Below are 14,704 nucleotides of genomic sequence, written 5' to 3'. Positions count from 1 at the left end.
ACCTGATGTCACATCCTGGTGGACTGTGTTAAATGAAATAAGCCTAGTTTTTCACCAGTTTACAATAGCCTATACAATGGAATAGTGTGTCTCTTTATCCACTTCAGTGCATTCAAATAAAGGTACAGTCTTAGAATAAAAGGTGCTATCTAGAACCAAAAAGGGTTCTTTGGCTGGCCCAATAGAATAATCCTTTGAATAACCCCTTTTGGTTCCGTGTAGAACCCAAACTGGTTCCACAGTTGTTTTTTAGTTTACTCAACTTTTCGATCAGTCTTACCTGAACGTAACATTTTTTTGTTGGCCCAAATTTAAATCCAACTTGAGAAAATGTTGTCGATTTAAAGTTATGTGTTTGTTCAACTTGTCTCATATGTTTACTCAACTAGAAATTATTATTTGGGCATCTTCACTAAAAAATGCTGTGGAACAAGTTACACACACAGTGCTTTTGGCATACAATGTTTTCACCATACATATTTGACACACTTTGACATACATGATGACATTGTGCATGTTCATTTATACAGTAATTATTATTCAACATCTCCTCACCTGGGATTTTAACTCATAATCTCTTGGTTCACGGCACACCGATCTTCCTCCTACGCCACCAATTCTGCGTCAATGACTGATTTAATCTGTATTGCTATACTTTACACTTCAAAGTAAATCTCAGCTCTGTTAAAAGTACACTCAAGTAAAAGTATTATTAAAGACTAACATTAAAACAAAGTAATATTCCCCACCAACATTAGACAACTATACAGGGGAAAAAAACAAATTTCATAAATAAGTCAATCAAATCAATGATCAGTCAGATTAACTGCTAATTGGCACAGACATGGTGGCGTAGGAAAAAGATCGGAATGCTGTGAACCAAAAGGTAGTGAGTTCAAATCGCAAACACGTTGAATAATAATTACTGAATAGATGAACATGCACAATGTAATCATGTGTGTCAAATATGTAAGTTGAAAATATTGTATGTCAAAAGCACTGTGTGTGTGTGTGTTACTACACAGACTTTTTTTGTGTGAAAATGGCCAAATAATATTTTTCAAGTTGAATGAACATATGAGACAAGTTCAGCAAACACGTAATTTTAAGTTGACAGAATTTTTGCCCAAGTTTTCTCAAGTTGGTGCAAAGTTTGGGCCTAAAAATGTTACGTTCAGGTAACACTTTGACCGAAAAGTAAACTGAAACAGGCTGTGGAACCAGTTACTTAATAATAATTAGTTGAAACTACTATATATATTTTTTTTGCAGTGTATGCAACCTCTTAAAAGTGGTTCACTAGGCCTATTCAGAAACAAGGACAAAGTCATTGGATACCCAAGTATCCAAAATTATTGTTTATATGCCATGAGTGGGCAAACAAGTGGTGGAATGCATATGAAATGCAGAAGACCTTCTCTGCCAAATTAAATTTACAACTGAGCTGCTACTCAGTCCTATTTCTATTGACAGTGCCTCCAGTCTTATCCACATGCATGTTCTATGTCAAGGAAATAAACAGTTCTCAACAATTTTCTTTAAAGAATTTATATCTAGCTCACACAAGTGCACCACAATGACTTTGAAGGAATGAGCAGCTTGTAAAGATGTGGATTATTTCCCATAGCATAAAACAGTGCATCACTCAATGTTTTGAGGACTGTTGCTGTTGTCAGATCAGCGTTATTCTTTACATTTCCTGTACCTCATCTGTCTTGCAATTATTTTACATTTTAGTCATTTAGCAGACACTCTTATCCAGAGCAACTTACAGGAGCAATTAGGGTTAAGTGCCTTGCGCAAGGGCACATTGACAGATTGTTCACCTAGTCGGCTCGTGGATTCAAACCAGCAACCTTTCGGTTACTGGCCCAACGCTATTAAGCGCTAGGCTACCTGACAGCCATTAGCTATTGCTTGCTCTAGTGGTTACCCTCAACAGCTCAGGGAACCTGGGCACCTGGTTCCTGCAACATGTCATAGCATCTTCCAATTGTGCTGATTTATGTTAATAGTGTGCTTCATCATGTTTTGAGAAGGCTATGAAAAGGCAATGGCTTATTAGTTAGTGGAGAAGACAACTGGGCTTTGCTATAGCTTCTGACATCACTATTTGGAGCCGAGTTTCCAGCCAGCCTTCAAGAAGGGGCAGGTGTTTTTGGAGAGTGAATAAAGGGGTCAAATGTAATAAGGTTTCGGAGCAAGGTTTGTGCAGTATCCAATTTTCTTGTCTCATTCATTTACACCAGTAAAGACAGGTGGAGGTGTCTAACTAAATAGAAAATAGAACAAATGTTTAATCCAGTCATTTATTATCGGAATGGGAAAAGTCTAATGAGGCTCAATGCATTTCTGAAGATTGTGTCCCTCTGAATTGAGCATATGCCCAGTTTGTGACCATTAATAACATTTAGGCTACTGTAACAGCTCACTTCGATCATGTTTGAGTTTGACTGCTGTTAAGCAACTTAGTGGAATCTCTAAGGCTAAACACCATGTGGTGGAGCAAAGTGACCCAACAGTGATGGAATCATGTCTCCTGCAAAATCGATTAGGGGTGTAAAGGTACACATATTCGCACCGAACACGGGAGTCAGTTCAGTCCGCACTGTGAACCTGAATGAATGCATAAAAAATATACTGAACAAAAATATAAATGCAACATGCAACAGTTTCAAAGATTTTACTTAGTTACAGTTCATATAAGGAAATCAGTCAATTGAAAAAAATGTATTACTCCCTAATCTATAGATTTCACATGACTGGAAACACAAATATGCATCTGTTGGTCACAGATACCTTAAAAAAAAAAGTAGGGGTGTGGATCATAAAACCAGTCAGTATCTGCTGTGACCACCATTTGCCTCAGGGAGCGCAACACATCTCTTTCGCATAGAGTTGATCAGGCTGTTGATTGTGGCCTGTAGAATGTTGTCCCACTCCTCTTCAATGGCTGGTTATGGGAGGAAACTGGACACGCTGTCGATCCAGAGCACCCCAAACATGCTCAATGGGTGACATGTCTGGTGAGTATGCAGTCCTTGGAAGAACTGGGACATTTTCAGCTTGTGGGAATTGTGTACAGATCCTTGCGACATTGGGCCGTGCATTGTCATGCTCAAATATGAGGTGATGGCGGTGGATGAATAGCATGACAATTGGCTTCAGGATCTCGTCACTGTATTTTGGTGCATTCAAATTGCCATTGATAAAATGTAATTGTGTTCATTTTCCGTAACTTTTGCCTGCCTATACCATAATCCCACCGCCACCATGGGGCACTCTGTTCACGATGTTGACATCAGCAAACCGCTCAGCCCACACAATACCATACACGTGGTCTGCGGTTGTGAGGCCGGTTGGACGTACTGACAAATTCTCTAAAATGACATTGAGGAGGCTTATGGTAGAGAAATTTACATGAAATTATCTGGCAACAGCTCTGGTGGACATTCCTGCAGTAAGCATGCCAATTGCACACTCGCTCAAAACTTGAAACATCTGTGGCATTGTGTTGTGTGACAAAAGAGTGGCCTTTTATTGTCCCCAGCACAAGGTGCACCCGTGTAATGATCATGCTGTTTATTCAGCTTCTTGATATGCCACACCTGTCAGGTGGATGGATTATCTTGGAAAAGGAGAAAGGTTCACCAACAGGGATGTAAAAACATTTGTGCACACCATGTCTGGGATCTTTTATTTCCGCTCATGAAACATGGCACCAACACTACATGTTGTGTTTATATTTTTGTTCATATAAAAACTAAAAACACTAGGCCTATAGGCTATGCTTATGCTGTGTTGTATGCCTCTTGAGTAAATCTGAGCTGTAAAAAATTCAGGCTATTCCGTTAAAACAACTGGAGCCTATGCGCACGTTGTAATCAAAATTCAAATCTTAATTGGTGCATTTCGTACTGTCCTTTTGTGAGGCGGAGCCGGGAACTAGTTCTGTACGATGGTGAGGGGTGGGGTCGATGAACCAGGAGGATTTTCCATCATTGTTTAAATCTCCAGTTTGGGAACATTTTGTCTTCCCAGTAGATTAAATAGCGTTGGACAGAGAGTACGTCGCCACTGCTCAACGTGAATAACCTATACATCTGCCAACACCTCAAACATGTTGATGCATTTACACCGACATCACCCCAATATTCCTACCTGCGGAGCAAGACGGAAACGCAAAAAAAACAACACAACTACGTCTCCCCTCTGCACTCAAGCAGCCCTTCGCAGCTGATTCTGACCGGGACAAAGAACTTACCAGAGCGATAGGTATGTTTATAGCCATGGATATGCGCCCATTCTCGGTGGTTGAGAAGAATAAGGGGTTTCAGCACCTCGTGAAAGTGCTCGAGCCACCTTACGGACATTGTCCTCGGACCCATTTTAGCAAGCATGTAGTACCTGCTCTATATAAGCAGGTTAAAGCCGAAGTTGTCAATGAATTGGCCAATGCATCTTGTGTTGCGCATACTACAGATGGATGGACCCCCAGGTCTACGGAGAGCTACTTAACAGCGAACGCCCATCAACAACAAAAACAAACAACTAAAACTACAGTAACTGTTGGCATTTCATTTCCCCCCTGTACTGGAACCGAACTGAACCGTGACCTCAAAACCACATTACCTACCGAACTGTGGGTTTGGTGAACCGTTACACCCCTAAAATCAATACATTAAGGCCCTTCAGAAGCGAATGTTCAGAATTACTCAATAAAGGGGTGCCATTTGTTTATTAGTTAAACAATGACATTACAACTCACAGATTATACTCACATACAGTCTTTATTGCTACTGTCTGTTAGTTGCTATTTATTGGTTGTGGGCTGTTTATTTTAGATAGAGGCCTACATCTGTAGTACTTTGGTGGTTGCATTTACGTTATAAGTGAGTATGGGTATCTATCAGAAATTAAACTGACACTTGGCTTCTTTAGGAGGGTTGGTTGTTTATCTATGTGATGTCTGGTTGATTTTGTATAGTTACTAGCTAGTGTGTTTGTGTAGCCCTGTGGATGTAATTCATGAGAACGGCTGTGTTTTGTACTATGAGGAAAGGAAGGGGATGTGGGATATTGGAGATGATTTTGACATGGAAAGGAAACGGAACGACCTCAATTAGCATTAAAAAAGGAGGAGGACTCAAGCAATTGAGAGCTATTGACCAGTGTGGTCAGGCCAGTGTCCTCACCACTGTGAATCACAGAGTGGGGCATTTCTCAGCATCCTGCTGAGCACGGCAGAGTTCCACCGCCTCTAGGGGCATGAACATTTTTTACTCTTGAACTTTGGAATTCCATTGGACCTCAGTCCCTCAAGCCATGGGTGGAGTTTCTCAACATATAGCTCACCATCATAAGTAGGAGGACTGGAGACAAGTTCAGAACTTTCAGGTGTCAGACCAATACAGCCAAGATAATGGTAAATAAGTACATGTTTACCATTTCACTTAGAGCAACAAACCTTGGTCGCTTTCATTTCGTGGTAAAAGTTTTTTTTACCCTAAATTAGTGTTGATGCCGGTCAATCTGTTTTTACAATATACACGGTACAGAATATACATGTATATTACTATGATATTGCCCATTTCCCAAAGGTTTAAAAAAATCAGTCTGGGCAGTCCGGCGGCTCGGGGCAGTCTGGCCACTCCGGCAGCTCGGGGCAGTCTGGCCACTCCGGCAGCTCGGGGCAGTCTGGCCACTCCGGCAGCTCGGGGCAGTCTGGCCACTCCGGCAGCTCGGGGCAGTCTGGCCACTCCGGCAGCTCGGGGCAGTCTGGCCACTCTGGCAGCTCGAGGCAGTCTGGCCACTCTGGCAGCTCCTGACTAGTGGGTGGCTCTGGCGACTCCTCACTGACGGGCGGCTCTGGCGATTCCTCACTGGCGGGCGGCTCTGGCGACTGTTGACTGGCGGGCAGCTCTGGCGACTGTTGACTGGCGGGCAGCTCTGGTGACTGTTGACTGGCGGGCAGCTCTGGTGACTGTTGACTGGCGGGCAGCTCTGGTGACTGTTGACTGGCGGGTTTACGCACTTGAAGCCTGGTGCGTGGTGCTGGTACTGGGCGTACCAGATTGGGAACACGCACCTCCAGGCTAGTGCGGGGAGCGGGAACAGGACGAGTCGGACTGGGTTGACGCACTTCCGGGTCCGCACGAGAGACAGGAGCTGTAAACCCAGGGCTATGGAGGCGCACAGTCGGTCTTGATCTTACCTCCTGCACAACCCGTCTTGGCTGGATGGAACTAGTAGCCCTGTACGAGCGGGGTGCTTGAGCAGGGCAGACTGGGCTGTGCAGGGGCCTGATGGTAGACGTGCGTAGAACGGGAGTTGGGTAGCCTGGTCCTCGGAGGCGTACCGGCGACCAGATGCGCTGCGCAGGCATCCTCCTACCAGGCTGGATGCCGCTCTAGCACGGCACCTGCGAGGGGCTGGAATAACGCGCACCGGACTGTGCGTGCGTATGGGTGAGATAGTGCGCTCCTCAGCGAAACATGGCGCTCTCCACCTCATACGCTCCTCCATATAACCACGGGTAGCTGGCTTCCGGCTCTTCCTAGGCCTAGCCAAACTACCCGTGTGCCCCCCCCAAAATATTTCTTGGGGGTGCCTCTCGTGCTTCTCCCTCAGCGCTTCCAAGGCCTCGTACCTCCGCCTCTCTGCCTTGGCTGCCTCAATTTCCTCCCGTGGGCGACGGTACTCCCCAGCCTGGTGCCAAGGTCCAGCCCCATCCAGAACTTCCTCCCAGGTCCATTTCTCCCGCCAGTCCAACTCGAAATCCCTTTTCTTCTGCTGCTTGGTCCTTAGTTGGTGGGAGATTCTGTCACGTTTATCGTCGGTGAAGGAGGACCAAAATGCAGCAGGACTGTGTTTGTTCATTTTGAACATTTATTAAATCAAAATGAACACCAAAAACAACAAACAAGAGAACGAACGATCCACAGACAGTTTGGCAAGGCACAAGGCTAAACACAGAACAATCTCCCACAAATACAAGACAAAACACACCCAACTAATATAGGACTTCCAATCAAAGGCAACACCAAACAGCTGCCTTCAATTGGAAGTCCACCCCAATTAACTCAACATAGAAACACACTCACTAGACTACACATAGAAATACATAAACATAGACCATAACTCAAAACCCGGAAATAATAAATCAAACGCCCTCCTAACTAACACACCACCCTGAACCACATAAAACAAATACCCTCTGCCACATCCTGACCAAACTACAATAACAATTAACCCTTTTACTGGCCAGGACGTGACAATAGAATATACAATTATTCTGGGCATAGCAAATTAATGGTCATGCTCCATCAGGTCTTGTATACTTTCAACCCTATGTATTTTAATAATCTGTCCAACGCTAATAAAATGTAATTAAGCTCGCTTTTAACTCTCACCACAGTAAACTTTCCATGCCATTGCTTCCAAGTATACAGCAAACAAGGCTCAATGATACATTGAGAGGGAGGGAGGGGGAGAGAGAGAGAGAGGGAGAAAAGGTGTGAGAAAGAGTTAGAGAGAGGAGAAAGTTGGTGTTTGGAAATAGAATGTGCAAAAATACTCCCACTAGGGAAACAGACATGGTTTTGTTGATTGAAAGAGTAGAGAGTTTGTGAACTGTTTTATTGGTCTTTGCTGTTCACACGAGCGGTCTCTGGACAGCCTGGCCTGGCAGCAGACAGATGCTCCTATCGAACCCCAGCTCCAGCCACACTCTGACACACACACTATTTGAGGTATTCCTTTTGGCTAGCATGACTCATCATTTTACTCAGCTGCCTCCTTGTTGGAGCTCAAGTAAAGGTTTAAGTGAAGTGTGGGATTCAGGGCTAAAATCACAATTTAGAGTAATGATGCTATCCTCACCTGGAGGGTCTTGAATGAAGACAGATCTCACTGTTTGTGTGTATTGTTAGACTCAGCTTCCACTGTTTGTTCATGTCCTGTGACTGCTGGCTCTTGTTTAACACATACGCACTGGCATTGCTATTGCATAGTTACGACAGGACCCATTCCTCCTGGAAAGCAGAATGGCATTAGCTGTCACCAAAGTTACGCAGAATTGGGGTTAGATGTTCCTCTGCACTTGACATCCACGCTCCCTCTCTACCTTTGGCTGAGTGGTACAGAGGACTGTGATGCAGGGGTCCTCGTGACTGGGGCTTGGGCTAGTGACTCAGACATGAATGCATCCTCTCTCTCTCTCATGGGTGAGACAGTAAGACTCTAGGGATGTAACGATTAACCAATACGCATCAGTCCCCGGTTCAAATGTTTAAGATGCTAATGCATCGGTTTGCGGGAGCCCAAACTGATCCAAAATAAGCATGCATCGGAAAGAAAACCGATTCAAACGTTACGAATCATCGGTTTATTCATGTTTTTTTACTCCTATTGTTTTATTCTGAAAATAAATCAATTTTGTGACTGAATTGATGCGTCTTCTCCTTCCGTTCTGTAGCCCAGGGGTTCCAAACTTTTCCCTCACGCCCCCTTTCCAGCATTGGGGAACGTCCCACGCCCCCGCTGCACGAGCTCGTGCCATATGGGCGCAAGCTCTGTTCATGACATAAATTGTTCACCTCTTGTTGCCGGAAAGAAAATGTTGCAGATTTAAAGCTTATTTCCTGCAGTCATGCACATGTTGTCATAGGGTACAGAGAAAATGTTGCAGGTTTAAAACACATTTTCTTGAAATTCTATGTATTTTGCCATGTTAAATGTGTATTCATGTGATATTTGAGTAACTCGAACATTACTACAAAATCTACGGGATAAAAAGCCTAGCTAAAAAATGTTAGCTGACATGAGCTAGTTGATCTGGACATTTCTGACTAGTTATAAATAGCTCTCTAAGGTATACAATGACTAACATGACAAGAGGAATACTGATGATGCACTACCCAATTTAAAAATGTCACCTTGTGCGTTCTACTATTACAACATTCAAGAGTAATTTGATATACAGTACCAGTCAAAAGTTTGGATACACCTACTCATTCAAGGGTTTTTCTTTATTTTTACTATTTTCTACATTGTAGAATAACAGTGAAGACATCAAAACGATGAAATAACACATATGGAATCATGTAGTAAGCAAGAAAGTGTTAAACAAATCAAAATATATTTAATATTGTAGATTCTTCAAGTAGCCACCCTTTGTCTTGATGACAGCTTTGCACACGCTTGACATTCTCTACTTTGGGCTATTTTTAAATTGTTTAACACTTTTTTGGTCATTACATGATTACATATGTGTTATTTCATGGTTTTGATGTCTTCACTATGTCCCATAAGGCAGCACACAATTGGCCAGGCGTCATCTGGGTTAGGGTTTAGCTGGGGTTGGCCATCATTGTATTTAAGAATTTGTGTGCTGCCCTATGGGACTCCCAATCACGGCCGGTTGTGATAAAGCCTGGTTCGATTCCAGCCTGGAATCAAACCAGAGTCTGTAGTGACGCCTCTAGCGCTGAGATGCAGTGCCTTAGACCACTGCGCCACTCTGGAGCCCAAAATGGGTAGAATTGTGTTATAAAACCTGATATTTATTTTTAGGATGAATAAATCCCCTCCCCCAAAAACAATATATACCACACGCGATTGTCCTGTCCTTTTAATTTCTAACATGCTGACCACACCGATCGCGTTGCAAAATAAGTTTAAACGTACATGTTATCCAATTTTTGCACGCACACTGCTCGTGCGCACCAACGAGCGTCTGATTTGCCAAGCACTAAAATAGAAGTCAGTTCTATTTGTGAAGCTGAACGCGATGCAAGTCCTGCCTCTTCCATCTCCTCATTGGTTTATAGAAGCAGATACCCACGTGCCATCTCCTCATTGGTTATTCCCACGTGGGTGATTGAAAGATGAACTGAGTTCGGTCGGTAGTCGTGGTAACTATGAAAGTTAGATGCCAATCGCCATATAAGTCCAAAGAAGAAAAAGCCTGGAAGGAGGAGAGATGACTAGAAAATATTTGGTTTACCCTTTTATCTGTGGATTAATTGTCAGAGTAGAGGACCTTGTGCATTTGAGATAAAATAACAACTCACGGTTTATATCCTAGGAGAAATTAGCTATCAACAGCAAGCTAGCTAAATAGGACAAGTTAGCTAGCTAAATTGCCATAAATGTTTAATGCTTTTCGACCTGTCCCCAAATTAATATAATTGGTTCAGAGTTTGTTTTGATATTTAAACCTGCGTGTCATGATCGGGTTTGATGTGGGGGGACAAAATCAATTTGTGCAAGATGGCGCACGCTCGCGGCCGGTTTGGGTATGGTGTAATTGTAAATGTTGATATAGTACTATCTCAAAAAAAAATATGATCTGCAAACATGACAAGTTAATCATTGTGTGAAGATGATTTTAGATGAAAGTGGGATGGTAGATGCTGAGTCTGACCTATGGCTCAGCTCAGGTGCCTACACACACCATTGACAATGACACACACACACACACACACACACACACACACACACACACACACACACACACACACACACACACACACACACACACACACACACACACACACACACACACACACACACACGAGCTTAGAAAAGTAATCTCAGAACGATCCAGCTCAGAGAGGCCCAATTCCTGAGCTCCCATCAGCAGCAGATATTCATTTAAAATGGAAAGTAATGTGTCATTCAAAAGAATTGTGTGCATCGAATTGTATCGAATTGAACCGAATCGCATCAATTCGTTCCCCTAATCAAACCGAATCGTACACTGAATCGTTTCAGACTAAAACGTATTGTTCCTGTATCGTATCAGAGCCCATGTATCTAGATGCGTATCAAATCATTCATGAAAGGAGAGATGCACATTCCTATAAGACTCCCACTCTGTCTCGTGACTGGAAGTGCTGTCTTTCCCACTGTGCCTCTGCCCATCCCTTAGCCCTGGTTCCGCTAAGGGGGCAGTGATGCCGGCATATCGTGTCTCACCCCCAGCGAGGGAGTCAGCGCCGTGTGCATGCCTGTGTGTGTGTGTGTGTGTGTGTGTGTGTGTGTGTGTGTGTGTGTGTGTGTGTGTGTGTGTGTGTGCGCCTTGTGCTTGGCTCTGCTCTCTCACTGCAGTCCACACAGCGTGGCAGGCAGCCTGACAGGGACTGTGCAGGCAGGGATGGGAAAGTGTGTCACTGTGCTAGTTTATGAGAGTGCAGTCAAATCCTGTCCTATGGCCTCTCTAGACCGCCAGCTGAGGTTTACAATGCTTAATTAAACACTTATTTAAAGTGGGCTGTCAAGAGTATTTGCTCATATGCAATCTCTGGCCAGACGCATACATGGTCATGTACTGTGGCCCACGGGTTTAATAGCCCATGGAGTATTGTACAATTTGCAGTATGATTGCAAATGTTATCTCTTCTAATAGATTGCACAGTGACAGGCTGCAGATCAAGAGACTGTGGCCAGATCCATATTGAAACAGTGACTTTCATCATTTTTATGATTGTTCTGAGGGAAGATCCTCTCTTTGGTAATGTGCAGCTCTTTGATTTGTAACACTTGATATGGACAAACCATATAAATAAGCTGCAACATACTGTGGATGTCGTTTCAAATGGCTGGGGAGGTAATGTTTCAGCCTTAGTAGCTCAACTGCTAAACTTAAGTGGTATTGGAATGTGACCTGATTGTGCAAACCCATTAAATGTGACTATAAACTATATTTAAAAGACGGCAGGTATGCGTGTGTTTACCCCTTCTCTGCCATGCTGCAGTCGGGCCGAGGAGAGGGTTTGGAGTGTGTGTAAGGGGGTGACAGTGTTGTGTTACTGGTCTGGGCCTGATATCTGAACCTGTGCTTTTGAAGTGAGGACCATGCAGGGGAAGTGGCCCACCAGACCACTGGTCAGATGACTTCCAGCATGTGGAGGATTAAGTCGAGTTGAGGTGTCAGGTGTAAGGGACAAGTTTCAAGTTTTATTAGTCGTATGTACAGGATACACCTGGTATACACCGTCCAATTAAATCGTTACTTGCAGGTTCCTTCTCGGCAATGCAACAGCAATAAGAAATAAGAAAAGATAAGAATACGAACATAAAGTACATGGCTCAGAATAGAATAAACATTTGAGCACAGTATAAAAAAACAAACCAAGGTTGAGCAGGACCTGGGAAGACTCGTGCCCTCCTCAGCGCTGCCATCTTACATTAAACTCAGCGGGATGGAGCGACCTGGTCCACTGCATTTGCAACTGCTCATCAGGCTCTCACATTTGTCTGCATTAGAGGTCGACCGATTATGATTTTTCAACGCCGATACCGATTATTGGAGGACCAAAACATGCAGATACCGATTAATCGGATGATTTTTATATATATATTTGTAATAATGACAATTACAACAATACTGAAAGAACACTTTTATTTTAACTTAATATAATACATCAATAAAATCTATTTAGTCTCAAATAAATAATGAAACATGTTCAATTTGGTTTAAATAATGCAAAAACAAAGTGTTGGAGAAGAAAGTAAATGTGCAATATTTGCCATGTAAAAAAGCTAACGTTTAAGTTCCTTGCTCAGAACATGAGAACATATGAAAGCTGGCGGTACCTTTTAACATGAGTCTTCAATATTCCCAGGTAAGAAGTTTTAGGTTGTAATTATTATAGGAATTATAGGACTATTTCTCTCTATACCATTTGTATTTCATATACCTTTGACTATTGGATGTTCTTATAGGCACTATAGTATTGCCAGCCTAATCTCGGGAGTTGATAGGCTTGAAGTCATAAACAGCGCAATGCTTGAAGCATAGCGAAGAGCTGCTGGCAAATGCAGGAAAGTGCTGTTTGAATGAATGCTTACGAGCCTGCTGCTGCCTACCACAGCTCAGTCAGACTGCTCTATCAAATCATATACTTAATTATAATATAATAACACACAGAAATACGAGCCTTAGATCATTAATATGGTCAAATCCGGAAACGATCATTTCGAAAACAAAGCGTTTATTCTTTCAGTGAAATACGGAACCGTTCCGTATTTCATCTAACGGGTGGCATCCCTAAGTCTAAATATTGCTGTTACATTGCACAACCTTCAATGTTATGTCATAATTATATATAATTCTGGCAAATTAATTCCGGTCTTTGTTAGGAAGAAATGGTCTTCAGACAGTTCGCAATGAGCCAGGCGGCCCAAACTGCTGCATATACCCTGACTCTGCTTGCACAGAACGCAAGAGAAGTGACAATTTCCCTAGTTAAAAGAAATTCATGTTAGCAGGCAATATTAACTAAATATGCAGGTTTAAAAATATATACTTGTGTATTGATTTTAATAAAGGTATTGATGTTTATGGTTAGGTACACGTTGGTGCAATGACAGTGCTTTTTTCGCAAATGCGCTTGTTAAATCATCACCCGTTTGTCGAAGTAGGCTGTGATTCAATGATAAATTAACAGGCACCGCATCGATTATTTGCAACGCAGGACAAGCTAGATAAACTAGTAATATCATCAACCATGTGTAGTTAACTAGTGATTATGTTAAGATTGATTGTTTTTTATAATATACGTTTAATGCTAGCTAGCACCTTACCTTGGCTCCTTGCTGCACTCGCATAACAGGTAGTCAGCCTGCCACGCAGTCTCCTCGTGTAGTGCAATGTAATCGGCCATAATCGGTGCCCAAAAATGCTGATTACCGATTGTTATGAAAACTTGAAATCGGCCCGAATTAATCGGCCATTCCAATTAATCGGTCGACCTCTAGTCTGCATATCTGAGAAAAACAAACTGTGAAAAATAGACTAGAACTGAAAAGTGTACAGGATAGCATAATGTGTTCTGATGGACAGGAACTTGTGGGTGAGTAAATTCAACAAGGTCCAGCCCCAGTGTTTTTTCCCCCATCACATTACATTACATTTCAGAACCAAGAAAATACTTCCTCCTCATAACAACTTTTCTGGAGTTTACAGTGGGAAAATATACAATTAATCCCATTCCAAAAATGGTATCATACTGGTCTTTTAAATGGTTTCAGTAACCTCTGATAAACAGATACTGATCTTGAGTTGGGACTGACTTCCTCTCCTGTTATGGGACGCAGCTTAACCGTGAAAGTTCAGTTAACGCAGAATGTGCATTTTTTTATCTGTTAAAAGATTGTGGCTGATATATTGTGATAGTCAAGTGGTTTACTACCCTTGGATTTTTACTTTGTTTGAGGATAGCAATATGCTGCGCAATGGCCATGTCTTGATTTCACTCTTTCACAGGGTCACCTGTGTGTGTGTTTGTTTGTGTGTGTATGACTATGTGTGGAAGGTCAGGGCAAGGTTATCAATCATAACCATGAGCCGCTGGATTCCATTACACGCTGGAGATATGTGTGTTTACTCAGCAGTGTGAACAGCGCAAAGGGACAGGAAGAAGCACTTTATTCTATGTGTGCTTATCCCACTGTGAGGACAGTGGCCAGACACAGCTGTTACACAACAATAGGAAATTACACCTGTCATGGTTGGCATTTTATTCATTTCCCCCATACTCTCTGTTCAAATGAATTTGGACAAATATGAAGATTGTTTTAGATATAAAATACAGTCAAAAGGGATGTCAGTGTAATGCACCATAATTCACCTTTATTGCTTATTAAGTGATAGCCCATCACAACATATGGATCAGGCTTAGCAGGATGCACAGATCTC

At 42.6% G+C, this 14,704-nt stretch overlaps 1 protein-coding gene across 1 annotated transcript in view; it reads left to right on the top strand.

Moving 5' to 3' along the window:
- Positions 1-14,704, top strand: part of LOC106573762 (insulin-like growth factor 1 receptor) — a 172,738-nt gene that overhangs the window by 1,842 nt on the left and 156,192 nt on the right. The gene's annotated exons all lie outside the window — the stretch shown is intronic.

The sequence above is a fragment of the Salmo salar genome, chromosome 16, assembly GCF_965601325.2.
Source record: "Salmo salar chromosome 16, fSalSal1, whole genome shotgun sequence".
Classification (NCBI taxonomy): Eukaryota; Metazoa; Chordata; class Actinopteri; order Salmoniformes; family Salmonidae; genus Salmo; species Salmo salar.
Note: the sequence above shows the minus strand (reverse complement) of the source record. Positions and strands in the feature narration are given on the sequence as shown.